This window comes from Sus scrofa, chromosome 7 (assembly GCF_054392235.1).
Source record: "Sus scrofa isolate SSC_HxYL_T2T_F1_AM1 chromosome 7, Sscrofa_HxYL_maternal_Yorkshire_Landrace_v2.0, whole genome shotgun sequence".
Lineage (NCBI taxonomy): Eukaryota > Metazoa > Chordata > Mammalia > Artiodactyla > Suidae > Sus > Sus scrofa.
Genome location: NC_139389.1, coordinates 92,907,305 through 92,923,037, shown reverse-complemented (window position 1 = coordinate 92,923,037; position 15,733 = coordinate 92,907,305). Strand labels below are relative to the sequence as shown.

Genomic DNA, 15,733 nt, shown 5'->3' with positions numbered 1-15,733 from the left:
GGCACATTAAAATTTATTATAACTATACTTTGTACATTCAAGAAGGTTAAGGAAAAAGTGATCATGCTAAGAAAACACATGGAGATATAAAAAACATTTTTAATTTCTAGAGAGTAAAAATATGTGTGAAAGTGATAAATTCAAAGGATTGATTTAACAGCAAATTAGATACTGAAAGAGATATAAAAAACATTTTTAATTTCTAGAGAGTAAAAATATTTGTGAAGGTGATAAATTCAAAGGATTGATTTAACAGCAAATTAGATACTGAAAGAGAAAAGATTAGTGAACTTGAATTAAATAACCCAAGATAAAACACAAAAATAAAAAAGACTGAAGTAATAAACGGACTTCAATGAAGTTTAGGACAATGTTAAACAACTTGGGTTTAGTGTATATGTAATTGTAATCCCTGAAAGAGTAGAAAAAATGTGGAACAGAGATATTTTTTGGAAAAAATGGCTAAAATTTTTTCCAAATTTCATGAAAATTTTATTCTCATAGATCCAAGTTCAAAGAAATTCAGGCTCAATAAATATGACAGTAACCATACCAAAATACATTAGAATCAAATTTCTTTAAGAAGTAAAAAAATAAAATCTTTTTTTTCTTTTTACAGCTGCAAAAAGAGAAAATCATAAAAGCATAAAAAAGAGAAAATCTTAAAAGCAGTCAAAGGGTAAAATATTTATTACTTACAGAGACACAAACTATAAATGAGATGGATTTATCAGAAATGATTCAAGCTGAAACACAGTGAAGAAATATCTTTAAAGTATTAAAGAGGGAAAAAAGGTCAACCTAGAATTATATACCCAGCAAAACAATCTTTCATAATTGAAGGCAAAATGAAGGATTTTTTCATACACACAAAAGCTGAAAAATTTAGCAAAAGCAGATTTTTGCTAAAATAAATATTAAAAGAGATTGTTCTGGCAGGAGAAAAATGATACCAGAGAGAAATGTGGACCAACACAAACTAATGAAAAGCACCAGAATAGTGGCTATATGGAGAACTATAAAGGACTTTTTTCAATTTTATTTAAGTAAGAACTTTATAGTATTGTCAACTTTATGTATGGAAAAAAGATAAATATTTAAGAAATAATTTTGTTGTGGGGTATAACAAAATTAGAAAATATACAATGATATTAGAAAGGCAAAGTGGAAATGGGAGGATAATATAGCAAAGTTCCTGTGATGCATATTCACTGGTATGATATTATTTGAAAATAGATGTAAGTCTAAAATGCATACTAAAACCCTAAAGCAACCACTAATAAACAATTCAAAGAGGGAAGTACAGATAATTTACTGATGATGGAGATAAAAAGAAATAGTAAAAAGCACTTTAGTCCCAAAGAATACAGAAAAAGAGGAAAAGAGAACAACAACAAAAATGCAATATATTTAAAAAATAAAATAAAAATACACAGTTCTAAGCATATCAATAATTGCTCAATGTAAATAGTCTAAAAAGCCAATGAAAAGCTTAAAATCATCATTTTGGATGAAATGGCAACATCAACAATAAATACATTTAAAATATAATGACACAGGCTAAAAGAATAAGAATGGGGAAAGATGTTCTCTATAACAATAATCAAAAGAATGCTGTAGTGACTATTTTCATATTAGATGAAGTAGATTTCATAGGAAAAAATGTTATTTTTACAGACAGAAGGAGGCAATTTCTGATGATAACTAGGTCAATATACCAACATAATAATCCTATTTATATATCCAACAACAGAGCTTCAAAATATGAAAATCAAAAACTGATAGAGGAGTTCCCATCGTGGCACAGTGGTTAACGAATCCGACTAGGAACCATGAGGTTGCGGGTTCGGTCCCTGCCCTTGCTCAGTGGGTTAACGATCTGGCGTTGCCGTGAGCTGTGGTGTAGGTTGCAGACGCGGCTTGGATCTCACATTGCTGTGGCTCTGGCGTAGGCCGGTGGCTGCAGCTCCGATTCAACCCCCAGCCTGGGAACCTCCATATGCCATGGGAGCGGCCCAAGAAATAGCAAAAAAAAAAAAAAAAAAAAAAAACTGATAGAACTACAAGGAAAAATATTTAAAACCCAACCACAGCTGGAGATGTAATTAGCCTTCTTTAATAAGTGATAAAACAATTAAGCAAAATCAGTAAGGATATTGAAGATGAAAAACACTGTCAAAACACTTGACTTAATTGGCATTTATAAAAACTCTATCCAGCAACAGTAGAATACACATTCATTTCAATATAGACAGAATACTTGTCACGTTAAACTATATTCTAGGCCATAAAATAAGTATGAATAAGATTTTTAAGGATCAAATGATGCAGATTATGTTCTCTGACCATGAAAAAAAAATAGAAATTAATTACAAAAATATATTTGGGTAATCCCCAAGGATTTCATCAAAACCAAAGGAGGAAGTACTTTGAACTGAATTAAAATGAAAAAAATATAAAAATTTCTTAAATGCATCTAAAGCAATAATTCAGGAAAATTTATAGAAATTAAGACCTTATATTAGAAAAAAGAAGAAATGCATCAAAATAATGATCTCAACTTTCACCTTAAATGAAGTAGAAAAATAAGAACAAATTAACACAAAAGTAGGAAGAAAGAAATAATTAGGATCAGAGTGGAAATAAATAAGATAAAGTAATAGAGAAAATAAATAAACTAAACTTGGTTCTTATAGATATCTATAAAATTGACAAATGGTTTTGTTTTTGTTTTGTCTTTTTGCCTTTTCTAGGGCCACTTCCCACAGCCTATGGAGATTCCCAGGCTAGGGGTCTAATCAGAGCTGCAGCCACCCACCAGCCTATACCACAGCCACAGCAGGCTAGGGGTCTAATCGGAGCTGTAGTCACCCACCAGCCTACACCACAGCCACAGCAATGCGGGATCCGAGCCGCGTCTGCGACCTACACCACAGCTCACAGCAAGGCGGGATCCTTAACCCACTGAGCAAGGCCAGGGATCGAACCCCCAACTTCATGGTTCCTAGTCGGATTTGTTAACCACTGAGCCATGATGGGAACTCTAAAATTGACAAATTTTTAGCTAGCCTTATCAGTAAAAGAAAACAGAGAAGACATAAATTAAAAATATCAGGAATGCGAGAGGTTTAGATTCTGCAGAAATATCACCGAATATTTAAGAAAAAGAAAATACTAACACTGATTCCAATTCTTCACAAGTTCTACCATTGAGAGAAGATAACACTTTCCAGTGTATTTTATGACCCCAGCATTACCTATAGATCAAATTCTGACAAATAAGTTACAAGAAAAGAAGCTTGTACTTGAATAAAGAAGCAAAAACTCTAGATAATGTTTTAGCAAATTGAAACTAACAATTTATACGAATGATAACACATCATGATGAATTGGGGTTTATTAGAGGAAAGTAGGTTTTGTTTTACATTCAAAGATCTATCAACGTGATCTATTATGTTAACCAAAAGTGATAAACTATTATGATCATTTCTATCCATATAAAAGTAAGCACTTAAATATAATTCTGATCAAACATTTTCAGCAAACTAGAAATTGAAGGGAACTTCCTCCACCTTATAATGGATGTTTACAAAAATTTATAGCTTACATCACATTTATTGGTGAAAGAATAAAATTTTTCCCCTTAGAGTAGGAATAAGACATGAATGTCTACTCTCATCATCTTTATTCAACATTATATGGGGCTTCTAACCAATGGAGTAAAGCAAGGAAAAAAATCAAAAATGCATCCAGTTTGCAAAGGAGAAAATAAAAACTTGATTTATTCATTGTTCATGTGATTGTTTATAAGAAATCCAATATAACCTAGAAAAAAATACAAGAATAACTGAGTTTGTAAAGGTTTCAGGATACAATACTAATACACAAAATTCATATCTGTAAATATATTATCAATGAATAAACAGAAACAAATTTACAAACAACACCATTACAATTATCTATAAAAGATTTTAACACTGAAAACCATATTTACATGTGTATACATGTGTCAAAACTGATAAAAATCATTATACTTTTCATATGCTTAGCTTATTGTCTGCCATTTATACCTCATTAAACTAGTAAAAACTGTTAAGGTAAACCATCTTTTATGTATTATTTCATCATACCATTTAACTATCACATGCTATAAGCCTGTGATTTGTTTCTGTATTAAATCCTTCCTTGTTATTTGTTTCATTAACCCATGCAAACAGGAAGTGTGCATTATACCTAGAGACAATCTAATTGTTCAGCATGCCAGCATTTGAGAATTTCAGCATTTGTTCTGACTCATCCTTTTGTAGTTGTAAGATAGCTGGATAGCTCTAAGAAGCATATTTTCACACAACAATGGCCAGAGGCAGAAGAGGAAAGCTTTTCCCAGAGTTCCCTTCTTTAAGAGTAAGAGAACAGCTCTAATCATCACCTTCTCACAAAACAAAGACCCAAAAAGAATGACTTCTTTTGAATCACTCATTAAAGCAAATAAAATTGAACAAATTGTGACTTAGGAAAGAGACTTTCTTGACCAGAATGACCTCATATGCCTATTTCCTCATCAACTGACATGTATAAAGCAAGATCAACTCCTTTCCCTGCAAAATTGGGGGAGAAACTGATTTTTCCTTCAATGGGTAAATTCAAGGAAGACAAGACCCACAGTGTCTGTTACACTAATGCTCCAAAAGAAAGACAATTATCAATTACAACACAAAACAGAGGTAAAACATAGCCCTCTAGTGTCCAGAATCTCAAGGAATAAAATGATTCTTTAGATAATCCAATTCAAGAATAGCAAAACTTAGCGTGCATGCCACTGCCCTGGATGACACATAAATACATGCACACAAACATGCACACACAGAAATCAATAATCTAACATAGCATCATGACACTGAGCCCAGACATGACCCTAGAAGTCCATTCAGCCTATTTTCTAAGTAATCACTACCAATCAGTGGTCACATTTGAAATGAAATATATGTGTATTCTTCCTGCCTTCAAGAAAGAAGGCATCTGAACTATTGAGGACCTAGGATCTAGTACTGTCTCTAGAATTAGATCTCCAGTGAAAATATTCACCAAGCTTGACATCACTATTCAGTTCTCATTCTTAACAGGTCTACAAGCTTAAATCTCCCTGTTGTTTTCCTAAAGCTGTGGATTTGTGCATTGTTCAACCACACTTCTAAGATCCCAGAGGACTCAAGAAATGCTTCTAAGAATGTAGGAAAATGTGTCCATGTGAGAGTGATCAAAGAGACTGCCTAAAATGAAAGACAATAATATAAAAGAATACAAAAATTTTATATATATATACATATATTTGAATCACTTTGCTGTACAGCAGAAATGAACACAACATCGTAAATCAACTATACCTCAATATTAAAAAATAAAATAGAACAAAAGATAAGACACACTCTAAGGCCAACATCTGGGCTCATCTTGTCTCTCCCTAAAACATACTTTATCACCAAAAGGCCAAAGGCATGTTCTTCTATAACAGAGTTCTACCTCGCCTAGGTTAGGGTAGGCTCAGATATTGCCTTAAGGAAAGAACACTTTCTATCACGCAGTCTTTTCTATCTTACATTCCTCCCCTCATTCATTTTTGAGAACTCAGTAAACCTTCCCAATGGAGATTTGTGTAATTATTTGAAAATAAAACTTAACAACCCTTTATCTTTTCCATAAAGCTTCCTTCCTGTCTTCCCAACTCATTTGAGCTGATCACTTGACAAACTTGATGGCAGCATCTGTGGCCTACACTGTAGCCAGTCAGGACCCAGACTTGGTACTTGAGCTGGTTTTGCTAACCCTGAAGATTTCAAGAAACTCTCTGGAGTGTTCCATCTATCAGTCACCCTAATTGCATCCTCTCATATTGCCATGATATATAATTAAGAAAAAGGAGATTTTTGATCCCATACTACAAGGATTTGTTATGTTGTTTGTGGGGAAGAAGCTGGTTAGAGAGATCGACAGGAGGGTTTGCTTAATATGTTCAGTGAGTGCTCAAAACTACCAATCCTTTATTTATTTATTTATTTGTCTGGAAGTTAAAGATGAATAATGATCTCCCAACTGCCCGTCACAATCATGGATTCAGCCTGGGAGCTAATAAGCCACCTTCAGCACCTCCCGCACCCCCCACCCAACAGACATTTTTTCCACATGGATGAACACAAAGAAATAATCAGATAGGAGATTTTTCTTCTAAATTAGGCCTCTTGTTTGTAAACTGAAAGAGTGCTAATGCAGTTCAAACTCAGCTATGCACCGCACATGCCCATTTGCCCAGGCTTATTACAAAGAGGGAGAGAATGGAAGGTTTTGTTCTATTCTTCAGGCTCCTTCTGTGTGAGAGGCCATTCAATCACTTGGTACTTCTCCCTCGCTCACTCTCTTGGCCCTTCTCTCTCTCACACATACTCTCTCTGTTCCTCTCTGTAATGCCAGCATTAGAGGCGAGCCACTGGCGGGGAACGTGCTTTGATGTCGACCTCTCACTGCCACTGACAGACCTGCCTTGGTGAGTGAGTCGTGGAGCAGTGAGGGCATGTGTGGGAGAGAGGAGGATGAAAGCAGGGGCGACCGGGGCCGAGGATGCGGACAGATTCCTGCCTGTTCTCTTAGCTTCTTCAGGAAGGAAAATGCCGAGCCTAGTGATTACAGAGGTTATGAACTAGCTAAACTTCAGAAATGACCATTAAGAGTCCTGTCTAACATAAAGAATCAAATTATTGTTCAGGATTTTGGCTGAAAGAAAGAAGAAAAAAGAAAAAGACCAGCCATGAACATTGCCAAAGAGATAAAGACATTCAGATTACATTCCTCCGAGGAGCCTGGTTAGTCAAGGATGCAGAAAACCCAGCACTCAGATAGGGTCTGAGTGACAGCTTAGGCAAGTAGCTGCCTTTCAGTTTTTCTTTTGACAATGTGTCCCAGATGTTAGGAGTCCATCTCTGGTCTTACTGGCAAGGTGATGTTTGTGATAAGGCAGGCAACACATGCAAATGTTACATTGGTGGTCTAGTCTGATTCTCCACAGAACGTCATGGCAGGGGACACCCCAAAAGTCCAGGGCCACAAAGGAGCTCATGCCTTGTATAAATTCCTGGTGTTCAAGGGTTACCTCCTGTTAGATCATGGAGCTTCTGTGGCTCTGTCTCAATTAAAAGGCTTTTCATGGCCAGGTTGTCAGAACAGATCGAACCTTATTCTCCTGTAACTATCACTTGTTTCCAACTCCCTCAACCTTAACCTGTTTTGTTAATCTGACCACATAAAGGAATGAGAGTCTGTCCTCATCACTGATTTCACAACACATTCTGTCAACTCTCTCCAGCAAATTTGAGACAGTGGAAAGAGGCATAGAAATTTAATACTAAGTACTTCCTCTCTTTTTTCTTATTTGATTGACCCCCCCCAGAGTATGTTATTTAAAAAATATATATTATCACCAAGAAAGAGGTCCTACTGTGTGCAAAATCCATAAGAAAGACATCTGCAATCAAGATGAAAGCAAAATCATTTCACTCTGTATCCAATATGGAACAGCTCTTCAGCACTAAAATGTCTCCTACCATTAATATAAGGTCTTTTAAAAAATTCAATCTTTAGGAGAATAAGAAAGATAAGATGTTCTATAATTTTCCCACTGCATCTATTTTTTGACTTTTGCTTGCACAAGTGCACCTTACCTGAGATGAGATGGTTGGTGGGTGTTTGCATACTGGTCAGAATATTCATAGGAGCTGTTTGCCAGTGAAGTCTGAATGTCATCAGGAGTTAAAAAAACTGTCTTCTGACAGTCAACATGCCCTTCAGACAAGAATTCATGATTCATTAAGATGGATTGAAACACGTATCTTGTTCTTAAATGCCTTCCAAGTTAAGCCCACCTCCTACCATTCATATTCTAAGAAGAAAAATTCTGAGTCCTCTCAGATCTAGACTTGGTCCCTAATAAGAGGCAAGAAGATGCCCTTTTTAGATGCTTCAGCTCAAAGTAAAACCTTCTTATGCAACGGGGAGATGTCTCATTATCATATTCACCCCAACCCAGGAGTTTCTGGACTATAAATGGCATTCCTAGTTGCAAAAATTGTTTGCCCTCCATTGCTTTTCTTTTTTGTTTTCTTCTTTTCTCATTTTAGGTCTGCATCTGCAGCAATATGAAATTCCCAGGCTAGTGGTCGAATCAGAGCTGCAGCTGTTGCCTACACCACAGCTACAGCAATGTAGAATCCAAGCTGCATCTCTGACCTACACCACAGCTCTTGGCAATGCTGGATCTTTAACCCACTGAAGGAAGCCAGGGATCAAACCCACATCTTCATGGATACTAGTTGGGTTCTTAACCCACTGAGCCACAGGGAGAACTCCTGCCTTCCATTGCTTTTAATTGATGAAACACAGCTCTAACTGGGTTAAATGGAACCATTCGTTTGAAAGGATAAATATATCCCCAGGGATAGAGAATGTGTTCAGATTAACTGCATATTTTTATGAGTGCTTTTTTTTTTCAAAGCCACACCCCAATGAGGAATCTTACTATTGTGAAAATCATCACCAATGAAGTAAAATAAAATAAAATAAAGCAGGAAAATGGAATGGATGACTGAGTAGCCCTCCTCTCACAGCCCCAGCAGACACCATGCTTGTCCCTCATAGAGCAGGTCAGCTCTGGTGACTTCCCCAGTCTTCACTCCACCCTTCAATTATGAAATCAGCCAAATGCTCAGAGGAAGAAGACCCAGAAAGAACAAGTGTGACAGCAAGAGACAGAGGGATCAATACCTTCAGAGTCTGCAAACGTAATGGGCCCTGTAGGTCTGTTAATTATCAAACAAAAATCCTGTTTCAAGAAGGAGAAAAAATACATTTTATTAATAGCAGATCTATAATTAGCCATTTCTGTTCATGGTTTCTTAGTAGTTTTTTTTTTAAATGTTTGTCTGCTTTCACCTTTATTTCTTTTAACAATGTTCACATAAAATGGCTCAGAATTGCTCTCCCTCTAATTATTTACTGTAACAACCAACAAGCTGAGAGAAAGATGACAGAGTAGTGAAGAAAGATCTTTGTATAGGATGTATTGACTCACCACTGTTTCTTTCTTACTCCTTGATATATTTTCTTGTTGTTGTTGTTCTTTCCTAGCATATAATTTGTAAGTATGCATAAAACACTTGCCTGAGCTGTTTGATTTTATGATGATGTTAGATGTTTGGTCTGTGAGTTTGCTTTTAATATAGATACACAGTTTGTTCAGCTTTTGCTAAGAAGTAGTTCCACTCTATCCACTCTATCCCCAAAGTCAGCATTGGCCAAGATGGAGCTTGTGTGACAAGTGTGATGGGGGGGCAGAGGGCATTATAGAAATGTAAATGTGACAACCAAGAGATGGTAGGGGTTTGGATGCCAAGACTGAATTGTACGGCAGGAAATCATTCGGGGGAAAAAAATCAATGTTTAATTCTGAGAAAGCAAATGAGAAGTGCAATTTTCAGTGGGGCAAAAATAAGAGGCAAAAAGCCCTAGGATGAATCTGAGTCAGTCACTACCATCTGGAAGAAGGTAGGAGATTGATAATAATGGAAGTAGCATCACCTAGACATCATGTCCTCAAAACTGAAAGTGTATGCATCTATCTTTCTGAAAGCTCATCTTAAAAAAGTAAGACTTTGAGTTTAATATCAAGAAATTATGAACGTTGTACTGTGACTAACAATGGCTCTGTACTCAACCCAAAACTGATATACGGGAGAAGAATGGGTTCAAGGGTCCGAAGCTGGGCCTTGGAGGCAGCGGGTTCAACCACAATTCATCATTTTACTGTGAGTAACATGAAGTGACCATTATCCACATGTTGTCATTACTAAGTGATCAGAATATTATGAGAAAGATGGTAATAGAGAATTTAAAAAAATAAGAAGTGACTAAAATTAAATGTTGAGGGGTGACTGTTGCATTACTTCTAACGTAACCCATCATTCTTCCAGGATGAGAAAAAGACCACAGAATGCCAGGACACTACCAAAGCTACAAAACAATGTGCATGTTAACCATCTCTCAACTGGTTCTCTTTAAAACCAATCATAGGTATCATCCACAGCATTTTCTGCATCACCCCAATGTGAGTTTCCTTTAGAGATGAGTCCATTTCCACTTTGATGTGAGATAGATGAGATATTATATGTAGAGGCCCCCTCTCCAGGAGTCCAGGGCTTTCTTTCCTCTGGGATATGCGTGGGATGGTTTTCCTTCCACACAATGCAAAGTTTAAAATTGCCTGTATTATGTTAGCGTTCTCCAGCAAGATTCAGAACAAAATAAATTTTGCTCTGTTCTCTGAGTGGTAATGGTTCTTGGTAATAGGCTCTTTCTGTAGTTTATTGGTCCATCTTATAGTTTATTAGAGCACAGCCTGTGTCAGGACTTCCATTATAAACCCATATTTTCTGGGTTGAGAGATCAACGATAAAATGGGACTAGTATTGAACCTTAATCTTGATATTCAGTCCCTGCTCAAGAATGTATATGAGGATAAATTAAAAAGAGAGGGATAGAGAGATGGAAAGAAACTTCCACGATTATGGCGTCGTAATTTCAATACTTGTTTATCTTAGTAGCTAATTATAAATTTCACTTCTGTTTCATTATGCTTCCATTTAGCATTTATTGTGGGACATATTTGATAGAGGGGGAGTTATTTGATAGAAAGAAAATTAAAGGTAAAGTAAAATCAGTTTTCTTTCTATAGAGCTATCACACTTTTGTTTCCACAAAATAACCATGCCTTCACCTTTTCATCTGCTGTTCAAGTCACCTAAAGAAATTAAGGTTTAACATGTTAAACCAAGAAAGAAATAAAGACTAAGAGAGAAAAATGTAGAAATGTTCTTAATTATTTTTCAGTTCTTTTCTTTCCTTTGGGTGATTATGAGACATTGGCAGACTTTTTGTTAAGATGAATTTTATTTTTTTTCATTTAAACAAATACCAAATAGTACCAATGTTTTTTGCTTTACTCATGTCATACTGAAGAAAATTATTTAAACTTGTTTAAAGTGGTTCTGATGGCAATGATAGCTAAGAAAAGATCATTTGTAAAGGATCCATTTCAAAATGCACTGTCTTGCTGTAATGTCCACTATAAAGACCTTAGCTTAAATTATACCACAGCTATTTTAAATGGATTTTTAAATTATCTACCTTTGCATTTCATCATGAATGTTTCAGGGAAATTATCCTGAGATAATGCCAACAAATGGCTGCAGACTTTAGGTTTATAATTGCTCTTGTTCATTTAAGGTTCCCAGCAGACCATATCAGGAAATTCAATGCCTGGCAAGTCGGGGTTGATAATATACCGTAACTGGCATTTTCTTATTAGACGAGCACCCAAATCAGCTTTCATTTGTAGCAATGACCCTAATTAAGAGAACCATGATTTAAAGGAGAGTCAGTGCATTTTTAAGAATCAGATTTGGATTTGGTAGTGTTAACCAAAGGATTATTTTTTTTCTCTCAGATAAGTGGTATTACCTAACCTTAATTTTAATTTTTAAATGTATATCATATTTTTGTTTTATTCCTCTCTCAAAATGAGTGCTTTCCTTTTACATGTACATATATGTAAAAATGTCACATGCATGTATTCCCCATGTGTGTAAGTATACTCACCTCTGTCTTCAGCAAATGATTCCATTTCAGATCTGGCAGATATCTTAGAAAAAGATCACTTAACGCAACGCTTGCCACTCCCACTATCTTAAGTGGAAGGAATGAGGGCTCTGAGGCTAATGCAGTTGGCTTTGGATCATCAGCTTATGAGAGGTAGAGCCTGAATTGCATGATCCTCTTGATGGTAATTGCACAAAAAGAACCTCCTCCTCCAAAGAAACCTGTTAAAGATATTACCTGTGGTATATGTTGATGTACCTGGCTTACGTTTTAACTCATCTGGTCAACAGAAATTATTAATGGATCTGAACAATAAAACTATTCAAATTAAAATTTTATCCTAACCTTGCTCTGAGGGACCATTACCATAAAATTATCTTAGACTATATTGTAAGGATCTTTGACTACTCCATCTAAATTGTGTGTGTAAAATTTGAAAACTTATGGGATGGGATTCAAAGTAAATCCACCCTATCTTCTTTGTCAAAGATAATGAGATGCAGCAAGAACAGTAACTGACATTTGGAGATCATGTTACAATTCCTAAAGAACATTTACCTATATTATTTCCTTAACTACAGTTATCTTCACCCCAACACTGTGAAGACGCAGGGCAAGTACAAGAATTTAGCTATTAGAATACTGTCATCCCTGTTTCCTTGTTTAGAAAATAAGAACATCTCCTTAAGTAAAAAAAAAATCCAGGTTTTCAAACAGTAGATCCATAAACTCTTCACTGTGCTATCCCATCTTCCCAAGAGCAATCATTATTATTGATAATATATTATAAATAGAAAAAGTTAATGTGATTTATCAGTTATAGTTTTAATTATAGTAGTAACAACAACAGGCATTATTACTGAGCCTCAGCAGCAACTTGCCCATAAACACAGATGCAAAAATCTATACAGTAGGTATTATGACACCGAATTCAACTAAAGTCTGAACAAACAGAAGCTCAGGAAATTTAGGTGATTTATCTAAAGTCATGGAGCCTGTAAAAGGAAGAACTAGGATTTGAACCAGGTTAGCTTGACCCAAATCTAAAAGTTCTTTACTTCTTTGCTGCTCTTCCTTCATGAAAAGATGACACAAACGTTTGACAAAATAGTGGTGTATTGGCAATAGGAACAAAAATGGAAGTCAGTGCTAAGACATCCTCAGTATAGGAGAGAAACTTGATTTAAAAAAAGGGAAGTTTATGTGAGGAAAAGCTGTGTGTGTGTGTGTGTGTGTGTGTGTGTGTGTGTGTGTGTGGAGTAGGTGTCAGTGTGGCTGTGAGAAAGATATTTATACATATACATGATATATAGTATATATGTGACATACATACTTATATCTATACTTTCATTTATGGATGCATGTCTGCAAATACATGAAAAGTAAAAAAGTTGATAAAGAGAAATAGCATAAATAATATAATTAAGATCTTTCACAAAATCCTATACAATCCAAAAAATTATTAAGTAGAATTTATAAGTTCGTTACAAGAGATAGGATTCTTACCAATGTTATAGGCAACTTTTTTATCAAGATTTAATTGTTAGCTTCATTTCAAGGAAAATGATTTAGCCCCCAGGATATGCAGATCACAATTATAATAAGCCAGGTTTTTTTAAGAAGGGGAGGGCCTTCAACTATTCTTGAAAGAGCAAAAATTTCCAGGAATTATCCTTACTGCTATTATAAATTAATAAATTTTAGCAGTGCCACACCGCAAATCTTTGGCACTGACCTATATAGAAACATTAATATCTTATGATATTGATTTCAAAGACAAAGTCCAGAACCTTATGGTAAATCTAGAGGAAGTTTGTCTCTCATGATAGATGCTGCCATAAGATTCATCTAATAATATCTGAATAAATCATAGTCTCCACTGGAGCTCAGAATGGGCTCAGTAAGCATATACATCCTCTTTGGGGGGTCTCTGGGCCACCTAAAGCATCATTGGTTTCTGTGCTTTCTGTAACCATCACTGACAATTGAGTGATAACCTCACTCAAGCTTGTGAGATTTGTACAGTCAGTACCATATTGATAGGGTTTCAGATGCAGCCCTCCCCAAGGCAAGAGCATCTGCAATAGGACAAAATGAGCACTTTAGACCTATTAGAACGGGACTGGAAGAGACCCAGGAAGGATCATGGAACAAGTGTGCTTTGGGCTTTGATAGCTCAACCGTCTGGGCACTGTTCTTTCTAGATGCACTGTTCTTGCTTGATTGTGCGGCAATGACTAGCCTTTAAAAAAAAAAAAAAAATAGCTGTGCAGCACATGAGTAGTCAGAAAAAGCAATGCCTTTTCTGCCCTCTCCTCTCACCTTCCCCAACCCCTGCCCTACCCCCTAGTTCACTACCTTAAATTGTTACTTTAAGTTACCCCTTTTAAATATGTCTTCAAAGAATGGTCCTTTGTGAGTGTTAACACTAGACAGGATAATATATAAATAATCAGAAGCATAAATAGGAACAGCCACAAAGTAAGCCAGCTTCTACATGCCCCCTTAACATCTAGGAGTAGGGAGGGGAGGGCAGGAACTTTACCTTCCAAAGTCCTAGCTGTTAGCCCCCTAGGCCATTCTCCCAAAATGGCCAGCCTGGGTAAACATTGGAGACAGATGTTTTCCAGTTTGTTTATCTTCTTCCTGTCACTTTCGCTGATATTCTCTGCTTTTCATGGCAGCTGACCTTTCACAAATGTTGGTTTTGTTTTAGAAATGTCCTATTGTAAATAAGAGGGCAGGGTTCACAGAGCAAAGGCCAATGTAGCTAGGAGGCTCTTTGAGGGCCAAGGAGCCTTGTTTTATCTGCCAGAGGCAAATGTTAACCTGCCCCCCAGCCCCAAGGAGGAGCAGGGGGTCAACCCCCACTTTCCAATGCTTCATTCAAGCTTGGTTCTTAATATTCTCCAGAAGAACATAATTAACAGTACGGAACAAAATGTTCCTTGGCTAATCTGTTTGCTGTAGGGTATTTGTGGAAATAAGGATCAGTAAATATCTGGGTGACTTTTATATGGAGATGTTAGGAAACAAATCAATATTTAATGGTACGGGTGTTGATGATTGAAAGATATTCTATTCAAGATTCAGATTTCCCATGTTGGTTAATTCTTTCAGCTCAGAATCCCTAGAGCACAAGGACCAATTTGGCATGTAATGGAGTTTGTTTGAATGGAAATTATTGTCAGATATGCCCCAACTCCATTCCTATTAGGCATGGGATTCTGGTTGGGTGAATCAAATAACTTCCCTGAGCCACTGTTTCTTTAGCAATAAAATAAGCATAATATTCCCTCCCCACCTGCCTCATAATATTGTTGAAACTCAAGTCAGACCATGCATATGAAAGCACACTGTAAACACCAAAACATTTTCAAAGAGTACTTGGTGCTTGGGCTAATATAATTCAATAATTGTTGTTTATAAAGTTTCATATGATAAAAACATAGGGTATCCCCAAATTAGGAGAACTCAAATTATGATATACTCTGGGGCCTAATACAATGGGAAGCAGATAGTAAGTTAGCCAATGTTTGCTGATTAGGAGATGTGGAACTCAGTGTTTGGGATTAGTGAGTGAAAGTGAAGTTGCAAGACAGAAAGTTTTTTCCTCCTAACACAGAAGGACAAATAGTCCTGGGGGAGGGGATAGCGAGTTCAATGCCCAACAGGGACAGTCTCGATGCCTTCCAGAGTTTACCCCTCTTAGGCATTGTTCAACAGACAAGACACAGGGGTGCTGATGCTGGCAGGGTAGGCATTAAGATTCAATTGTGCCGTTTGGCAGTACCTCTGGATAAGAGCAAAGAGCCAGCAAGCTCCTTCTATGCCATCAAAGATTGGACGAGAGAGAAAGAATTTCCCACTCCATTGTGAAAACATCCATCTCATGCTTTGAGCTGGATTTAGATTAGAATGCTTCCTTCAGAGTGGGTAAGTAGTTCTGACTGTTGCTTCTTATAAAGGGGTCTCTGGCGAAGAAAGCTTTCTGAAAACGCCCTCCGATGGCCCTTCTGTGTCTCCGGATTATTTT

The 15,733-nt window shown here is 36.4% G+C and overlaps 1 long non-coding RNA gene across 2 annotated transcripts in view; it reads right to left on the bottom strand.

Moving 5' to 3' along the window:
- The window catches only part of LOC106504490 (uncharacterized), a 754,869-nt gene that overhangs the window by 171,646 nt on the left and 567,490 nt on the right, over nt 1–15,733 (bottom strand). Inside the window, exons 6-7 of one of the 2 annotated variants that reach the window (XR_014810930.1) lie at nt 8,809–8,866; nt 7,710–7,830 (exon numbers count right to left, since the gene is read on the bottom strand). The exons of the other annotated variant lie outside the window; for it this stretch is intronic. This is a non-coding gene — a long non-coding RNA (uncharacterized LOC106504490). The remainder of the gene's footprint in view (nt 1–7,709; nt 7,831–8,808; nt 8,867–15,733) is intronic. 2 annotated transcript variants of the gene reach the window in all.